Source organism: Rattus norvegicus, chromosome 19 (assembly GCF_021556685.1).
Source record: "Rattus norvegicus strain SHRSP/BbbUtx chromosome 19, alternate assembly SHRSP_T2T, whole genome shotgun sequence".
Taxonomy (NCBI): domain Eukaryota; kingdom Metazoa; phylum Chordata; class Mammalia; order Rodentia; family Muridae; genus Rattus; species Rattus norvegicus.
Window position 1 is genome coordinate 70,970,223 of NC_141552.1, and position 17,754 is coordinate 70,987,976.

General features: G+C 44.9%; 1 long non-coding RNA gene across 1 annotated transcript in view; it reads left to right on the forward strand.

Moving 5' to 3' along the window:
* Window positions 1–1,602: 1,602 nt before the first annotated feature.
* The window catches only part of LOC147999631 (uncharacterized), an 88,103-nt gene continuing 71,951 nt past the window's right edge, over window positions 1,603–17,754 (forward strand). The window contains exon 1 of the long non-coding RNA XR_015644267.1: window positions 1,603–1,738. This is a non-coding gene — a long non-coding RNA (uncharacterized LOC147999631). The remainder of the gene's footprint in view (window positions 1,739–17,754) is intronic.

A 17,754-nucleotide genomic window follows, 5' to 3' on the forward strand; every position in this document is an offset into this window, starting at 1 on the left:
GGAGCAAACTTGGACCTAATCCCCACCCTGTCCTTCTTGATGTCATCTCCAGGAAGGTCAGAAGACTGGACTGGTGCCTGCCACTGCTTTGAAAATACTTTTTAAAGGGAAGGGGGATTCTGCATGCTGTTCAGTGCTGTGCTGTGCAAACAGAAAAACCAGACATAACCCTAGAACACCTGTCATTTGATCTGCACAAACCATTGGTTCTTCATAGACAACTGTGTTGTCTAGGAGAGAAGGGTGAGTGGGAAGGGGGATGAGGGGTGGAGGCTGAGGAGCCTTCCTGAGGAGCGTGAGGGAGACTAAGTCTTGAAGGACAAACAGTTGATTCCACAACAGCATCCGTAAGATACAGTAGACTTGTAACAGTTGCACAAATCCTGAGGGTCAGTGCACACAGCCCTCACCCTGAATCCACAATGCTGTTATAGGGATATACAGCAATTTGTTTGTTTACCCCTTTGTGACCTCTGGGATGCTTCCAGGTTTGGAATCTTATAAATACTTCTGTAGCTGTGGCATTCTTGGATAAGCCTTTCAAAGAAGTGGGTTTCCTTCCTCTCTCTCTCTCTCTCTCTCTCTCTCTCTCTCTCTCTCTCTCTCTCCCCACCCCACCCCCTGTCTCAGCATTGGGATCAGATAAGCAGTAAAGTGCTCCTGAGATTCTCTCTCAACATTCTATAAACCATGCAACCTGCAGCCTGGCATACCAGCCACTCAGGGGAGTGAGGCAGAAGGGTTGTCAGTCTGAAGGCAGGCTAGGCTACATTCTAAGATCTTGTCACAAAACAGAACAAAACAAAATAAACCTTTATAATCTATTTTTTTCTGACAGGAGAGTTTATTGTATCTATCCCTCATCCTTAGACTCAGCCCTCAATGGTGGGGTAGCAAACACAAAAGAAGATTATGCAACTGCTGGAGTAGGCCTGGGGAGATGGCTCATTTGGTAAACTGCCTGCCTGGTAAACATGAGGTCTTAAGTTCATCTCTGTAGCAGGCACAGTGATGCATACCTGTAATCTCAGTGCTGGGGTGACAGAGATGAAGGATCTCTGGGACTTGCTGGCTAGCCAGCCTGACTGGGGAGCCCTCAGTCCCAGTGTGAGACTCTAACCCAAAATCAAAGTGGAGATGGATGGAAGAAGATACCTCTGTCTATGTCTGGCCTCTACCTGAAGACACCTGTTCACATACATACACACATGTACCAATACATGCATACATACAAACAAATAGATCTCCCCACCCCAAATGGTAGAATTCCCTGTGCAGAGACACAGGGTGTGTCCATCCAGCAAACACGATGTTCTGATGCCAATTTGCAGCTGCCCCATTTCCAAGTGTTGATCTGGGGAGAAAGTGTATTCTCTTCTCACCCTCCTTCAGCAGCCCTGGTTGCTCTTGTCAATCTCTCCATAGCTTCCTTGCTCCATCTGCAGAACTTTGGTTCTTTTTGGGTTTCTGTGTTTGTACCCTGTGTTCCTCAGGGATTGAGTCTATGAGAAACAGGCTAACAGGAAATTAGAAAATTGAAAGCTGATGTCAGCAGCCACACATTCCCATGGTGAGGTAGCTCTGAGAGCTTTGTTATGTGGCTCCCACAGACTATGCTGCACATGTCTGGGGAAGGAACTCAGCTGTCCTTTAGCAGTAAGAAAATGAGGTGTAGGACTCAAGAGCTGGATTCCACACCAGAAGCTGAGGAGTAAAAAAGTCCTGTGAATCTTGCCAGGTATAGTTTTTTTATTTTATTTTATTTTTATTTTGAGTTTCCCACATCTGTCTTAGAAAGTTTCCATGTCCTTGGGAAACTCTCCATATTTCTTGTTCTCTAGACACTGGATATTTATGTGTGAATGTACACATGTATGCGGGTATATATGTGTATATGTCTGTGTGTGAAGGTCAGAAGTCATCCTGGTTAGTTTTTGCCAACTCGACACAAGCCAGGTCCATTTGAGAAGAGGGAGTCTCAATTGAGAAATGCCTACAATAGATTGTCCTGTAGGTAAGGGTGTGGGACATCTTCTTAATTGATGATCGATGTGGAAGGGGTCAGTTCACTGTGGGGTATGTTGTCTTTGAGCAGATGGTCCTGGGTTGTATATGATAGCAAACTAAACAAGCCACATAACGGTCTCTGCTTCAGTTCCTGTCTCCAGATTCCTGCCTTAGTTCCTGCTTCGACTTCCCTTAATGATAGACTGTGGTGTGGAAATATAAGCCAAGTAGATCCTTTCTCCTCAAGTTGCTTTGGTCATGGTCTTTCTCACAGAAACAGAAACCTAAGTAGGGCAGAGGTCAACCTTGGATGTACTTCCTAGGACATTGATTTTGGTTTTTGAGATAGTGTTTTATTGACATAGATTTACATAGATTAGGGTAGATGATGAGCCAACCCAAGGGTCCACTTGTCTTTGCCTTCCTGTCTGAAAAGGAGCTGTGTTAACCTCTCTGAGCAGTGGGTTCAGTCAGAGACTGGATACAGTCATCACTGAGGAATATGGTCTAGTGTTACCATCTGTTGGGCTTGTTGATTCTCAGACTGCTGGGAATCTTTATGTTTTGACTTAACTTGTACAACACTTAGTCTAAATGTCTGTCAGGGTGCTGTTGGAAGAGATTAGCGTTTCAGTCATTGGACTTAGCAACAATGACCCTCATCAGTGTGGGTGTATATCATGTACTCCATCAAGAATTTAGAGAGTATAAAGGCCTAGGAGAGCAGATTTGTTGTTTCTTCCCTCCCTATTTGCTCACCCTGAAACTTTGGAGTATCCAGTTCTAGAGTGTTCACTCTTTGTGGCTTATGTATGTTCCTCACTCTCTATGCTGTCTCTGTCTCAGGCCTTTGGTCTGAGGCCATGATTTAGCCTACTAGTTCCCCTAGAGCTCTCAGGTATCTTGTTTCTTTAGCGTTTTCTGTTTTGAGACGGTTTTGTATATCTTGGTTTTGATCTGGTATTGAACTAGATACATAGCAGTGGATGACCATGAACTTCTGCTTCTCCCTCCTAAGTGTTGGGAATAAAAGCATGTGCAACCGTATGCAGTTAATGCGGTTATGGAGAGGAACTCCTGCATGTTAGGTAAGAACTCTATCAACTGAGCTACATCCCCAGCATCCAGGATTTCTGACTCAGACTGAACCATATCACCAGTTTCTTGGGTCTCCAGCTTATGTCTACATAAGTCTTTTCAGCCTTATATGAACCAATATCTATAATAAATGCCTTCTTATGCATCTATCTATCTATCTATCTATCTATCTATCTATCTATCTATCTATCTATCTATCTATCTCTACTGTCCATCTCTCTATCATCTATCATCTATCTCTATTATCTATCTCTCTATCATCTATCTATCACCTATTTATCATTTTTTATCATCTATCATTATCTATCTATCATCTATTAATCATCTTGTCATCTCTCTCATGTGTGTATATATGTATTATATAGCACCTATTTAGTTTCTTTATATATTCATTCACCCATAGTCTTCTGCTTCACTTTCTCTGAAGAAACGTACTAATAAACCACAAGCATCATGTGGTTTTAATCCACCCTCCCTTTTTTCATAAAACAATGACCCAGAAAGTCATAACTCAGCTTTATTCAATTCTAATGTGGACTATTGAGAAGGCATTAGGCATGAGCAGACAGTACCTCATTCTGGACATTGTCAATGCATGCCCCATGGTCAGTGTTCTGTGACACAAATCCAAAGCAGTTGGTGGCACTAGCCACCTTACTATTTGGGGTCTGAGATAGAACAGTGCAAATTTGGCCTGCCTATGTAGCTTAAGGAGCCCCCACCTCTCTCTTTTCTCTTGGTGGGAAGACAAGGAAGGTTTTTGTCTTGTGACTACAAAGGAAAATATTGGGTGGTTCTTTTTAAAAGAATTTGGCAAGTGAGATTTGTTTTGAAATGGTAACTGATGACTTGTTGATGCTAAGATCAAATAGCTCTACATGTTGAATAGATAAGACTGTATTCGGGTCCTATATTCAGGATATCCCATTCTGATTGGTGAAGGGCAGAAGGACTGAGAAGTGGTAGTTCTTTCTGGGCTATGTAGTGACTGTGGTCTTATCACCTCATCCCATATTTGTAATACCTCAGAGGATGAGTTTAGTCAGAACAAGATGCTGCATATCTCACTGGGGTGCCTGGGAGGCTCTGAGACCTGGGCTGACCAACAAAATGTGAGGCCAAGTTTGTAGATGGTGGAGTCTAGGTGGAAAAAGCCACCACCCATGTGTTAGCATTCCTGACCCTGGGACAAGATACCTGACAGAAGTAACTCAAGGGAGGAAGGGATCATCTTGGTTCACAGTTTGAGGGTGCAGTCCATCATGGTGGGAAGGCAGGGGAATAGGAACACAGGGAGTAGCTGCTTGCAATCACAGTCAGAAAGCAGAGATGAAGTGTAAGCTGAACAAACCCTTTCCTTCCTAACTTGCTTCTTGGTCATGCTGTTTCATGCAGGAATACAAACCCTGACTAAAACAACAATTCTGCCCTCAACATCTTATCTGATGTGATGGCTGGAGCTGCTGCAGTCACCACACAAACAGCCCGAGGATGCGTTTTAAACAGCATAATGAAAGAGAGGGTCAAGAAGAGTGGTGGTTCAGAAGCTGAAAGCCAAAGCCCCTGATCTATTCTTCCTCTCCTGTGTAGAGCAACACACTTGTTTGTTAATAACTCCGAGCTGGGGTTCTCAAAGATCCTGATGAGAGAGATGTGATACATTAGTAGTAAAATCCTAAGCAGTTGGTCCTTGCAGGGCTCCTCTGGGAGATGAGAAGGGCACACTGGCTTTTCATTTGGCCTCAGACTTACCCTGCTGTCAATGAAACTTGAACTTTGATGGTCTTGCTTCCACTTTCTGTTTACTGAGATCACCATGTATTTCCATGTCCGGGTTACATTATCCTGCAGATCAAACCATAGGCTTCCTGCATTGCAAAGCAAACACTCTACCAAATGAGCTGCAACCTTCCCTAACTTCAGGACGCATAACCAACATTTGAACGCCTCCGCCAGACTTGGAGTCTCCATCTCTGCTTTCAGCCACAGGCTCATTTCTCAGCAACAGCCTTTTTCAGCATAAGAACTCCATTGCACTGTACAGTTCTCTTGTGCTCTGTATGAGCTGAACTGAATGTTCCCCTCCCCTCCCTACTGAGCCAGGCACTGTACTATGAGTGAGGCACAGTAGCATCCTCAGAATGCACAAATTCTCGACATTGTCAATACATGCCCCATGGTCAGTGCTCTATGACACAAATCCAAAGCACCTGGTGGCACTAACCACCTTACTACTTGGGGTCTGAGACAGAGCATTGCAAATTTGGGGCCTTCCTGCCTATGTAGCTTAAGGAGTCCCTCTCCTTCTCTCTCTCTCTCTCTCTCTCTCTCTCTCTCTCTCTCTCTCTCTCTCTCACACACACACACACACACACACACACACATACACACATACACACACACATGATATACACACACAACACATACCACACACTGTCTACACACTTGCACACAGACACACAGATTCACACACCCAGTCATATGCATACCATACAAACACAATGCACACACATTTTTAAGGGGTGGAGATAGAGCTCAGTGGTAGAACACTGTCCTAGCATGCATGTAGCCCCATCTTTGGTATGGAGAGAAAAAGTAAAGGGTGGGAAATAAGGAGGGGGGAGAGACAAAAATGGAGGGATAGAGAAGGGTGGGAAGGAAGGAATGAAGAAAGAATGGGAGGAAGAGGATATAGACACATGGGTTGTTCCTTAAGTATCTGAGGGTAGTGTAGCTGGTTCCTCCTCCTTAATATCCTACCCAAATTCTGCACCTTGGAACAGGGAGGAGGGCTCAAGCTCTCGAAGGAGCAGACTGCACATACATCATGTTACATCTGTCCATCAATGCTTTGTGGCTCAGCACTTGAGGAGGTGCCTTTAAGAAAAAAGCAAAAGGAGGCTTGTTTGTACGATCTTGTACACTTTCAGCCTGAGGCTGGTAGACCCTGTATAGCTGAGACCGACCTAGGTGCGGGACCCCATTAGCCCCCAGTGAATTCCAGCTGAGCTCTTCTCCAAGGTTATCACAGCCATTGCAGCTTGGGATGCCTGTGATACCCAGTCAGCAAGGAAATCCCCTGGCTGAATCAACTTGAGTCCAGGGTGGAGCATGTATTTGGATGAAAGTCCCAACTCAGAATTTGGACTCTGGGTTTTATGTTAATCTGATGTATGTTTCTCCAGATGTATGATAATATTGTCTGGACTGCCAAGAAACTCTTTCAATATAACACTGAGTAGTCAGACAGCTATAGGACCATAATATACTGCACAGATGTCAAGAAAATGTGATCCATTGGCCAAGTCAGTGTAGACATGGCTCCCAACAGGCATGCCAGACACACCCAACATCTCAACAGATTTTCATCCCAGGGTGCTGAAGTCTTGACTTTTGATTACATATCATGATCCATTCCCAGGTCTGTGGTCATCTCTGAAGTTTTTCATCCATGCCCATAACCAAGCTCAGCTCTGTTTTATAGACCAGATACTCATGGGTTATTAGCCTGAAAGGTAACCCTGAGATCAGATAGTTACACTGGTGCAAGTTTGCATTATAGTAATGTAATGCTGTTACCCTGGTTGACTGGCTGTCTTTATAGACCTTGCACCATCACTTCAGAGCACATGAGCACGTGGTTCTTGTGCAACCTCTTTAGAGGCAGGATTTATATGTCCCTTGAAAAGCTCAGAAGATGGGCTGGAGAGATGCTCCATGAGTAAGGTATATGCTGTGCAAACATGAAGACTCAGGTTCAGATTCTAGAACTTGAATAGAAAGGTACATGTCTATAATCCTAACACAGCAGAGACAGGAGAACCCCTACAACTTGCCAGTAAGCTAGCCAAGCCAAGTGGATGAACTCCTGGCCAGTGGAAGACCCTGTCTCCTAAAACAAACTAGAGAGCAATAGAGAAAGATGCCCAACATTAACTTTTGGCTTTTACTGTTATCCACACAAATTAAAATGTACACACATGCCTACAAAACACACGTACACAGTGTAAGTTTAATACACACCCACACACCCCACACACACACCACACACACACACACAATTGAGAGATATGGCTTGGCTAAATCTCTAGTGGGAGGTTATGGTGGTTTGAATAAGAAAAACACCCCTAGGCTCATATATCGAATAGTTAGGGTGTGGCATTAGGAGATGGGGTCTTGTTGGATTAGGTGTGACCTTATTGGAGGAAGTGTGTCTCTAGGGGTTTGGGCTTTGAGATTTCAAATGCTGGAGCCAATCATGCTCAGTCTCTCTCTTCCTCCTGCCTGCTGAGATGTAGAACTCTTAGTTACCACTCCTCCAGTACCATGTCTGCCACCATGCTTCCCTCTGTGACAGTAATGGACTACACCTCTGAATGTAAGCAAGCCACAATTAAATTCTTTTTTCTATAGTAGTTGCCATGATCATAGCTCTCATCACAGCAGTAGAACATTGACTATGACTGAGGTAAATGAAGTGGGCAGAGAGTTCCAGCTCTGGCTATGCCAATAGAATTGGTGTATGCCTGTGTTTTAGAGATCAGAAAAGCCACATGCATTTTATGCCAGGCAATACTCTTGCTTGCTTATGGGCTGAATTAGAAGACTGGATTCTTACATGTATTTTTTTTTTTGAGGAGTCAGATACTTATGTGGACCTTGGGGCACTGACATCAGCCGGGTTTTTTATTTCTCACCTTGAGGTGCTGATTTCAGAGTTTGAAACATGCTCTAAATATTGCAAGATTATTCAAAATCAGTGTTTAAGAATCCTTTTGTGGGTCCAGGGGATGCATCATGATAGAAGCCCCGAATTCCTGGCCCAGTATCTCATACACTGAGTGCGGTGCTGCATTTCTGTACCTTACTGTGGAATCAGGAGAGGCTGAGGTTTAAAGTCCTTCTCTAGACTAGCCCAGACTACGCGAGAATCTGTCATAAAAATAATATCTTTTACTGAGCATAGATGAAGTCCTGTTTGTATAAAGTAGGACTTGTGCCTCTCTCTGCTCTTCTCTGAACAAGACATACCAGTGGCATCCTATAGGTGACAACCAGAGCTTTCCGGTGGCAAGCTATAGCAACCTGGCTGTGGGTCTGGATGCTAGCACTCCGTCCATCTCCTGAAATAGAAATATGCTGTATTTCTCTGCTGTGGCAAAGTGCCAGGAATAAACAACTTAAGGAAGGAAAGGTTTGTTCCTGTTCAGAATTAAGGGTACAGCCCATTGTAGTGGGGAGGGCAGGATAGCAGGAACATGGGATAGCTGGTCACATTGTACCTAGAGTCAGGAGGAGAGAGAGATGATGGCTGGTGCTGTTTGCTTTTGCCTTTGTAGGCACTCTAGGATCAGAGCCCATGAATCTGACTTCTCAGCAAATAGACGGTGCCTCCCAGATTCAGAGTGGCATTTCCAACCTTGATCAAGCTTCTCTGGAAAACCCCTTATAGACAAGCCCAGAGAAGTGTCTCCACGATGTTTCTAAATCCTTACAAGTTAACAATCAAGATTAAACCCTCACAAGTAAGGAACTCCATTTAGAAGCTCTGAAGGGCAACTCTGAAGTGTCTGTAGAAGAGAGACTCTCAGGGCATGGAAGGTTTGGGGTAGGGGTCTTAGGTGTGGGGAGGACCCATGGATTCAGGCAGACACAGGGGTTGCTGTGATTTTATGCAGGAGAAAACAAAGGACTCCTGGAGGTATTTCAAGGGATCTGTAAATCTTTTGAGTGACTAAAGTCACTCCCTAGTGCTGAGACTACATGCCACCCATTGGCTCAGGACACCTTAATTGACAGCTCCTTCAGGATGGGGCAAAGGGCTACCAGATTCTGTCTCTCCCCTAATTCTGTGGGTGACTTCTCATCAAGTGCAGCCATCCCAGGGCAGACACTGTGAGCTCACCATCCACTATCACCAGTCTACAGCCATTTGGGGAGGTCAGGTGGAAACTCAGCAAACACTGTGGCAAGCTTTAAGCCTCTGGTTACTCACTGACCTGCTAAGTAAGTAAATCTAAAGTCACTCACAAGCAAGCCTTTTGCTGTGGGAAGAAAGAAATGCTCCCACATCTAAGCCAGTTGTCTTAGTTTTATCTAAGTTTGAATTACTGACTAAGTGGCTTGCACAACACATCAGGGATTGTTTCTTGAAGGTCTGGAGGCTGAGAAGCCCAATATCAAGGCACATGTTTCTGGTGAGGGCCTGCCTCCTGCCTCACAGTCCCTGCTGTTCTCACATTCTGAAGGGTGCTTTATTCTCTAAGGTAACCAACAAATTCATGAGGACCACACGCCTGATCTTGTCATCTACCTAAGTTCTCCTAATACGACCACATTGGGGTTTTAGGCTAACATATGGCTTTGAAGAACAGGAAACCAACAATTTATAGAATTGTTTTATAGAGTCGTGGGAGATACCTCACAAGTAGAGACAATGCCTAGCCACTGACTCCTGCAAGCGAATCCAGTCTTGGAGATGTAAGACAAAAGTGGGAGCGCAGGGGGATCCTTTGTGGGGCTCCAGGAAGCAGCAGCTTCCCTTCCCTAGAACCCTTCCTTCAGCCCACTGGACAGCTGGCAGCCCCTGGTCCCTCTTCTCCTGATTTATCCCTCTCCTGGGTAAGGACGCAATGATGGAGGTTGTGGAACTCCCTCATTCAGAACTCAGCTCCCTTACTGTCACAAAGGGGTGGGAGAAAGATGTTTCCTGGCCTTGGCTTTCAGCCTCAGAGTTCTCCTACAACCCTCACCCTGGCTGCAGCCACTAGCTGTCTGCCCGCATGCTGGTCTCCACCCTGGTCTCTGAGCCAGTCCTGACTCCAGACAGGAGGGCTTCAGAACTTGGCACTCCATCACTCTCATTACAAAACATCTTTGACCTTGGGCCACATCTGGTCCTGATAACCAATGTTTTATTTGTTCCTGGAACTCCTTATGGTTTTGGACATTGTCCACTTCCCTGGACAGAGTCCCTCTGGCCACTCTGGCTGGTAGGACAATGTTCTGGAAGCATGAAGATTGCATGAGTGGGTGGCTGGAACCTTGTCCACATTGACCTGCTCCCCTGGAGCTTCTAAGCTGCTTCCTGCTGGGACCGCTTTCTCTTGTCCAAACATTCAATTCTCTCTCTAGTATGAATAATTATAGTGTGAACATACCTCAAGACATGTTCCCTTGTTTATGTGAAAACAGCCTGGAGTTAAGTTGTCCACGCTGCCAGACAACCTTCTGTCTTTCTGCTTCACTTCCCTGAGAGGGATCCTCAGCCCTAGTCTGATCCCTGGGAAGGAACAGCCAGTAACACCTTCATATTCTCCCCAGAGAGAAAGGAGTAGCAACCTGAAGGGGGCCTTCCACACAGGCCCATCTTGGCTATTTCCACTCAGGTGCCTCACTTATCCAGGCTTAGCTGTGAGATTATGGGAAGGCACAGGTCCTCCCATTGAACTCCGAGCAGTGTTGGTGCCCTCTATCTAGGGAAGCAGAGGAGACTGTGGTGGTCTGTGGCAACTTCTTGTGCTGTTTGTTTGTTTGTTTCCTTGTTTTCTGGGCAGGATCTTATGTAACCCAAACTCACTCTGTAATGAACAATGGCCTGGGACTTCTTATTTTATTTTATTTTTATCTTTATTTTCATGTGCATTGGTGTTTTGCCTGAATGTATGTTTGTGTGTGAGAGTCAGGTCTTGGAGTTACAGATAGTTGTGAGCTGCCATGTGGGTGCTAGGAATTGAACCTGGATCCTCTGGGACAGCAATCAGTGCTCTTAACTGCTAAGCCATCTCGACAGCTGGCCTGAAACTTCTAATCCTACTGCCTCCTCCTGCTACCTCCTTGCCTCCTCCCAGGTTCTGGGATTACAGACATGTACCGTTCATGTACCATTATGCCATCCTGGGGATGGAGCCCAGGCCTTTGCGTGCTAGGGAAGTACACTGCTTACTGAACTATACCCTTAGCTCTTTCTGCAGCATCTTGCCTTTTCCCCTCTCCTGAGACAGATGCTGACCTCTGGCTGGGGGACCAGCTTGCCTTTTCTCATCAACTCTGAGCCTGTTGTGGCCTTCTTTCTATTTGTAGCCTTCTGGCTGTACACGCAGGGCCCTGGGCTGCCTCAGTGCAAGGAAAGAAATAATTGGGAACCAGTCCTATCCTAAGCTTCTTCTGTAATAACAGCTCAGCTATCCTGGTACCTTACACACATATCGAGGCATCTTTTGTGAAGTGTGCCTCCAGGCTATATGTCTTGCTGGATCATTCTCTACTTTGGATTTTTGAGACAGGCTCTCTCGATGAACCTGAAGTTCATCTGTTTGACTAGGCTGCCTGGCTTATGGGCCTCTACCTGCTTCCACCTTCCAGTGCTGGTATTACAGATATGTGTGGTTGATTCTCCCCATGAGTCCTAGGGATCCAAACCCAGTTTCTTACACTTGTACAATAAATATTTAACTCATTGGATTAGTTACCCTTTCTGTTGCTATGATAAAACAGCCTGAGCAAAGCAGTTATGCAAGACAGAGTTTATTTTGGTTCATGTCCCCAGAGGGTGAGTCTACCATGACAGGGTTGACTGGAGCAAGAGGCTGAGAGATCATTCTTCAACTCTAAGCAGGAAGAAGAGAGCGAACTGGGAGTGGAGTAAGGCTCTATACTCTCAGAGCCTAACCCCATAATGACTTCCTTCAGTAAGACTCCACCTCCTAAAGGTTCTAAGACCTCCCCCAATCTGCACCAATGAAGTGCTCATATACATGCTCCCTATAGGGAATATTTCTCATTAGAACCATTAAACTTGTTGAAATATCTCAGCTCCTTAAAATACCTTTGGTCTTACCATCATGCATGGCTGGCTGAGAGGTGGGTATTTCTGAGTACATTCACAAGAGTGATGTGTAAATGATAGCCTATGTGTTTAACATGAGTGGAGTCTGGGTTCCCTGCCTAGTACCAAAAGCAAATACATTAACTAAGAGTATGATCAGGGTCCTAGAAAGAATCAGGAGAGGTGAGACATGATTTAAAAAAGCCTTTCATGGTCAAATTGGAAGAAGTGGATGGATGGAGGAAATCCACATTGGGAACTATGGCGTCTTGGACTTAGGGGTCCTGGCATGTGTCCCCTATGGATCTGGCACAACACATACCAGAGGAGCATGCTATGCTGGCCCCATCCTCCCAGACCTGCTGCTGTTTTTTTATTAGTTAGCATGTGCTAATATTTTAAGCCTTTCTAAGAGGCTGGAAATATACCTTTAACATATGTGTGGTGTAATCAGATAACGACAGGTGTATTGTTTAGCTATCTGTAGTGAACACTGCACCTGGCCACCTCGAGTCCAGCCTCCTAGATGTTTGTGGCCCCAGGGAGGAAATGTCTAGCTTCCTAGGAAATGAGATTCTGGTATCACTTGTCCCTTCTCTCTGTTTCCTGATGAATGTGTATCAGTAGAGGCCTAGGCATGGACTCCTCAGCTGTTTTGAGGTCTCACCTTTGAGGCAGTGGCTTAAGGACAGAGGAGTCAGGCAGCTGATGGCTTGACATGATGGTGAGGATGCCCTGGTGCTGAGATGTGAGCAGTTCCAGCAGGATGATACTATGGGTTTTCTGGCTCTGCCCTGACTCTGGGGCTGCTAGCCCAGTGGTCATATTGTATTCTCTGGTTTTCCTGAATATTCTTTGAGATTCCTGAAAACCTCACACTAAATTATCTTATAACTTAACATGACTAAGGTTGGAATTTGTTATCTCCAAAGAAGAACTGCTGGACTGTGGAGGTTGCCCTCTTGGTAAAATGAAAGTATGAAAACCTAAGTTTGAATCCCAGAAACCAATGAAAGATCTGGCATGATGGTTTGGTGTAGAATCTCAGTACTGCTGGAAAAACAGAGACAGGAGGAGCCCTAAGGTTCATGGACCAACCAACCTGGTCCACTTGGTAAGCTCCAGCCCCGAAAGAGACTCTGCCCCCGAGACTGACCTTGGGTCTACACATGCAAACATATGTGTATACTTAAATCTATTTACTCATCGACACACATGTGCATGCATGCACACACACACACACACACACACTAGCCATAGTCATACTGATTTGGACTTTCTATGTTGGGGATACTTTTCTGGTACCATTTCCCCTGTGAATTGCTTTCTTTCGTATTATAAGTCTCTATTCTTGCCTGAAGAATGCAGAAGTTCCTTTGGATATTGTGGAAAGACAGGATAAAGTGTCCAGAGCAAAGGTAGCCAGAGATGTTGCTCAGTAGGAAAACATTTGCCTAACATGTACACAGACCACAAAATAATAATAATAGTTGGGGCTGAGGAGATAGTTCACTTGGTAGAGTGTTTGCCATTTAAGTATGAGAAGCTGTGAACATGCCAAGAGACACACGCTGGACAGTGTACAGAGAGTGAGAGAATTTGAAGTACTCAGTCCAAAATGGGATGTCTTCATTAAACCTCTCCTCTCATGGCTCAGGGATCTATGATGAAGAGGAGGAAGAAAGATTGTAAGAGCCAGGGATGGTAGATAACAACGTCTTCCAAGACACTAGAGGGCTGATACATGTGTGAACTCTATGACAGTCCACAGTAGACCTGCATAATTTCAAACCAGACAAAATCGCAGCACCAAGAAGAGGAAGTAGACACTAAGTCCCACCCATCACCAAGAAGTTATTTGCAATTGATAGCTGCTGAAGAGAAAAGCAGATTTCTCCAGCAGAGTGTGACTGGGTGTTATCGATCTCCCTGCAGGGCAGGCCCCTTGCCTTGGAGTAGTTGGTCAACACGAAATGAACTACATGTTTGTATATATGTGTGTGTGCACACACAAGTGCCCTCTTTTGTATTATTGGGCTTTTGTTTTTCTTCTATCTATCTATCTATCTATCTATCTATCTATCTATCTATCTATCTATCTATGTATTTATCTATCTATCCATCCATCCATTCCTCACCCACCCACCCAAGCATACATGCATGCATCCATCTTGGTTTGACTGATTTGATTTTGTTACTATTAATTTATTTGAGAGAGAAACAAAACATGAAGTTGAGTGGATGGGGGTTGGGAAGGAGCTGAAGGAAAAGAAAAATATGATTAAAATATTGTATGAAAAATTATCTTTATTTTTTCTTTTATTTTATGTAATCCTTATTCTTTTGTTATTTAAAAAATACACAACATATTTTATCATGTTTTTTCTTTTCCTAACTCCTCCCAGATCCTTCCCACTGCCCTACCTACTCGACTTCGTTTTCTCTTTTCAAAAAAACCCCTAAGAACATTAAAAATGAAAATCGAACCAAATAAACAAAAAGAAACATGATAACACATGTCTAAACAAGACAAAATGAAACAAAAATCCTAAAAAAAAAAATCTGAGTTCATTTTGTGTTGCAAGCTACCCCTAGGCATGGGGCCTGGCCTGCTGTGCGATTGACGCACCCAGCCACACTCCATTGGAGAAATCTGCTTTTCCCTTCAGCAGGTATCAATTACAAACAGCTGCGTGGTGATGGGTGAGGCTTTGTGTCCACTTCCTCTACTAGGTGCTGGGATTGTATCTGGTTTGAGCTTGCCCATGTCTCCTGTGTGCCCACCTCTGTGAGCTTGTATGCGTGTAGACCCTGATGTGTCTGGAAGACACTGTTTCCTTGGAGTTACCTACCGCATCTACCCTTACAATCCAGGGTCATGCCCTCTCTGGTCTTAGGTTCCTGCCTCCTTCAGCATTAAAAAAAAATGAAAAAAAATGAAAAACTGTATGTAGTGATGCTGACTTGATACCTCGGTGCTGAGGAGCTGCAGTTAAAAGGATTCCTGGGACTCACTGGCCAGTCAGTCTAGCTTAATGGCTAAGATTCAGGTCTCAGTGAAAGATCTTATCTCAAACGAGGTAGATTGCACCTGCTTCCATGTGTGCATACACCCACCCCACCTCTGCCCTGATGCACTTGTGTTTTATAAAAAAGGAAAAGAAGCCAGGGATATGTTAGGTGGAGGCATGGTATGGTATAGGGGACGGGATGCCTCTGCGGTCCCGTGCACAGGCATCCCGTCCCCCTGTGGTACCAGCCACACAATGGTACAGTATAGAGTTTACTTAGGGCATGGAGATGGGAGTTGAGGGACGTAATGGGGACAGAGTAGGGGGTGTGGGGGGAGAGAGAGAGAGAGAGAGAGACAGAGACAGAGACAGACAGAGACAAAGAGACAGAGACAGAGAGACACAGAGAGAGACACAGAGAGACACAGAGAGAGACAGAGAGACAGAGAGAGAGACAGAGAGAAGGAGAAGGAAGAGGAGGAGGAGGAAGAGGAGGAAGAAGAGGAGGAAGAGGAAGAGGAGGAGGAAGAGGAGGAGGAGGAGGAATAGAAGCCAACCATGAACACATGGAGAGAGAAGGGAGGGGAAGGGGGAGAAAAGGGACAGAGGGGCAAGAGGGCAAGAGGACAAGAGAGCAAGAGAGAGAGAGGAGGGGGCAAGCAGTCCCTTTAATACCGAGTCAGGCATACCTGGCTGCTGCCAGGTAACTGTGGGGCGGAGCCTAGAAGAAATGTTAACACTTTTCCTCACTAATAAGCATAAGAGAAAACCAAGCAAAGGTGGAAAGGGGGACCGGAGGTGAGTGCCTGATTCTAGTAACAGGCCTACATGGGAGATGAGGGAAAGGAGGGTGGGCAGGTAAAGAGCTAGGGGAGAGGTATGGAAGAGAGCCAGACTGTGAGAGTGAAATCCAAGGGCCAGACAGAACAGTTGAAGAACTCCAACAAGGATGCTATCTGAAAAGTGTCGTTGGATAGTCTGTGTCTCAAAACTCTAACCTCCAGGTAAGATGGTGCCTTGAGAGCTACCTGTGTGTCTGAGCAGAGCAGCAGGGCTGGGTTCAGAGTTCACAGAGCATCCTGAACAGCATTTTAGTACAAAAGAAGGAGGTAACCACTTATGGTCACTTTGTCACCAGGGCTGAGTGACACTGTACAGTTTTAGATCAGCTAGGATGTTGGCCCGTGTGGTGTTGACTGCAGGAGAATGGGTGGATTTAAGTCAAAAGTCTGCTCACTTCCATGGAACACAAATCGCCCAGGTTTGTAGGAGTCAGAAGATAGCATGATTGTGTATCTGTGCATATACAGGAATTTATACCCTGAAAGGCTGTCCGTGGAGAGGAGGAACCCAAACATTGCGTATGAAAGAGACTAAATACCTTAGTAAGGGGAGATGGAAAAGGGAAGATGAGGGCAGATATTTAGTTTGGATTCTCTCACTAATTAGCGTGGCACAAAGGAACGGTTCTGATTTTCCTGCAAGAATTGGCTTCTTAGGCTCTCATTGCTTCGGAACTCCCATAACCTGTCCCTTTATCCTGAGACACAGTTATTTACAAGAAGGCGTTGGCCCTGCAGCTTCACACCCCGCTGGATCCCTGCCTGATCCATGGCTCTGTCAGCTTTGCTTATTTTTGCTGTTTTCCTAATGATGCTGAGGAGAAAATACAGTTGATTCTTAAATTTGTTTCTAGTAGTTTTTTTTTTTTCAGAGACAATTTCTCAAGTGTTTTGTCGTTATTTTCTATGTAGTCATGGAAAAGTAACCATTAAAGACTGTGCATTTTATTTTAAAAGAGGGAATATTCTCTCTCTCCCTCTCCCTCTCCCTCTCCCTCTCCCTCTCCCTCTCCCTCCCTCCCTCCCTCCCTCCCTCAGTGAGAGTCACACAGGAAAAGGAAAGTCTGATTTAATGAGCAGCCCCTCTAACTCAGCTTAGCTTTCCTTAAAGGGAGTTAAGGAACTGTTTCAGTGTAAAAGTCAATACTCAGATTTCCAGCCAGTGTGTTTCCAACAAGACCAGTCATTTCCTGGGCATCTATTCGTTCTTGTATAGCTGCTCCTCCTGGGGAATCACCTTCCTCTCATCTGAAGTGAATCCTTTGGCAGCTCACTGTTACGTGTAGCTCATGGAGGCTGCCAGTCTGTAGTCTAGCAATAGAGAAGCAGGATGAGGGAAGAATCTTAACCCTGGGTACCACACTGGTAATCCTGCACTGTCCATAGCTAATCAATATACTTGATTTGTTGGACAAAGTCAAATGGAAGTCCAAGTCAATGACAGATTGGAAATGGACGTGTTTACAAAACCTTGAACCTGGTCGTTTGCTGAGGCAAGCCATATACTGCGGCTGCTGGTTTCCTTGACAATGCTGTGCTGGGATTGGCTCTTGCCTTTTGCTTTACCAACAAATTGGGACTGTGGGCATACTGCCTATAAATGTCCATTTCAGTGGTCACTTTCTTCCAATTTCTGAAGGATGTTTTCTACTGGTTTGCAGCTCTTTGGGACCACTTTCGAGAATTCAGCAGTTGGTTCTAACTGGAGTCATTGTCTTTTCTTATTACTCTCAAGCTTTTCTCTCTGATTTCATTTTGTTGTTGTTTATTTATTTATTTATTTTTCTACTGCTTGTGTGTGAAGGGAAGGCAGTGAGAATCCTTTCACTCACTCCGCTTGGGACTTACCATCCTCTTCACACCCGTAATTCTAGAAAACGTTGGGACTATTCAATGTTTCTTTCTTTTCCTACTCTTCTCTTTCAGGGCAGCAAATAAAATGTATCATAGATATTTCCGTCTGCTTTTG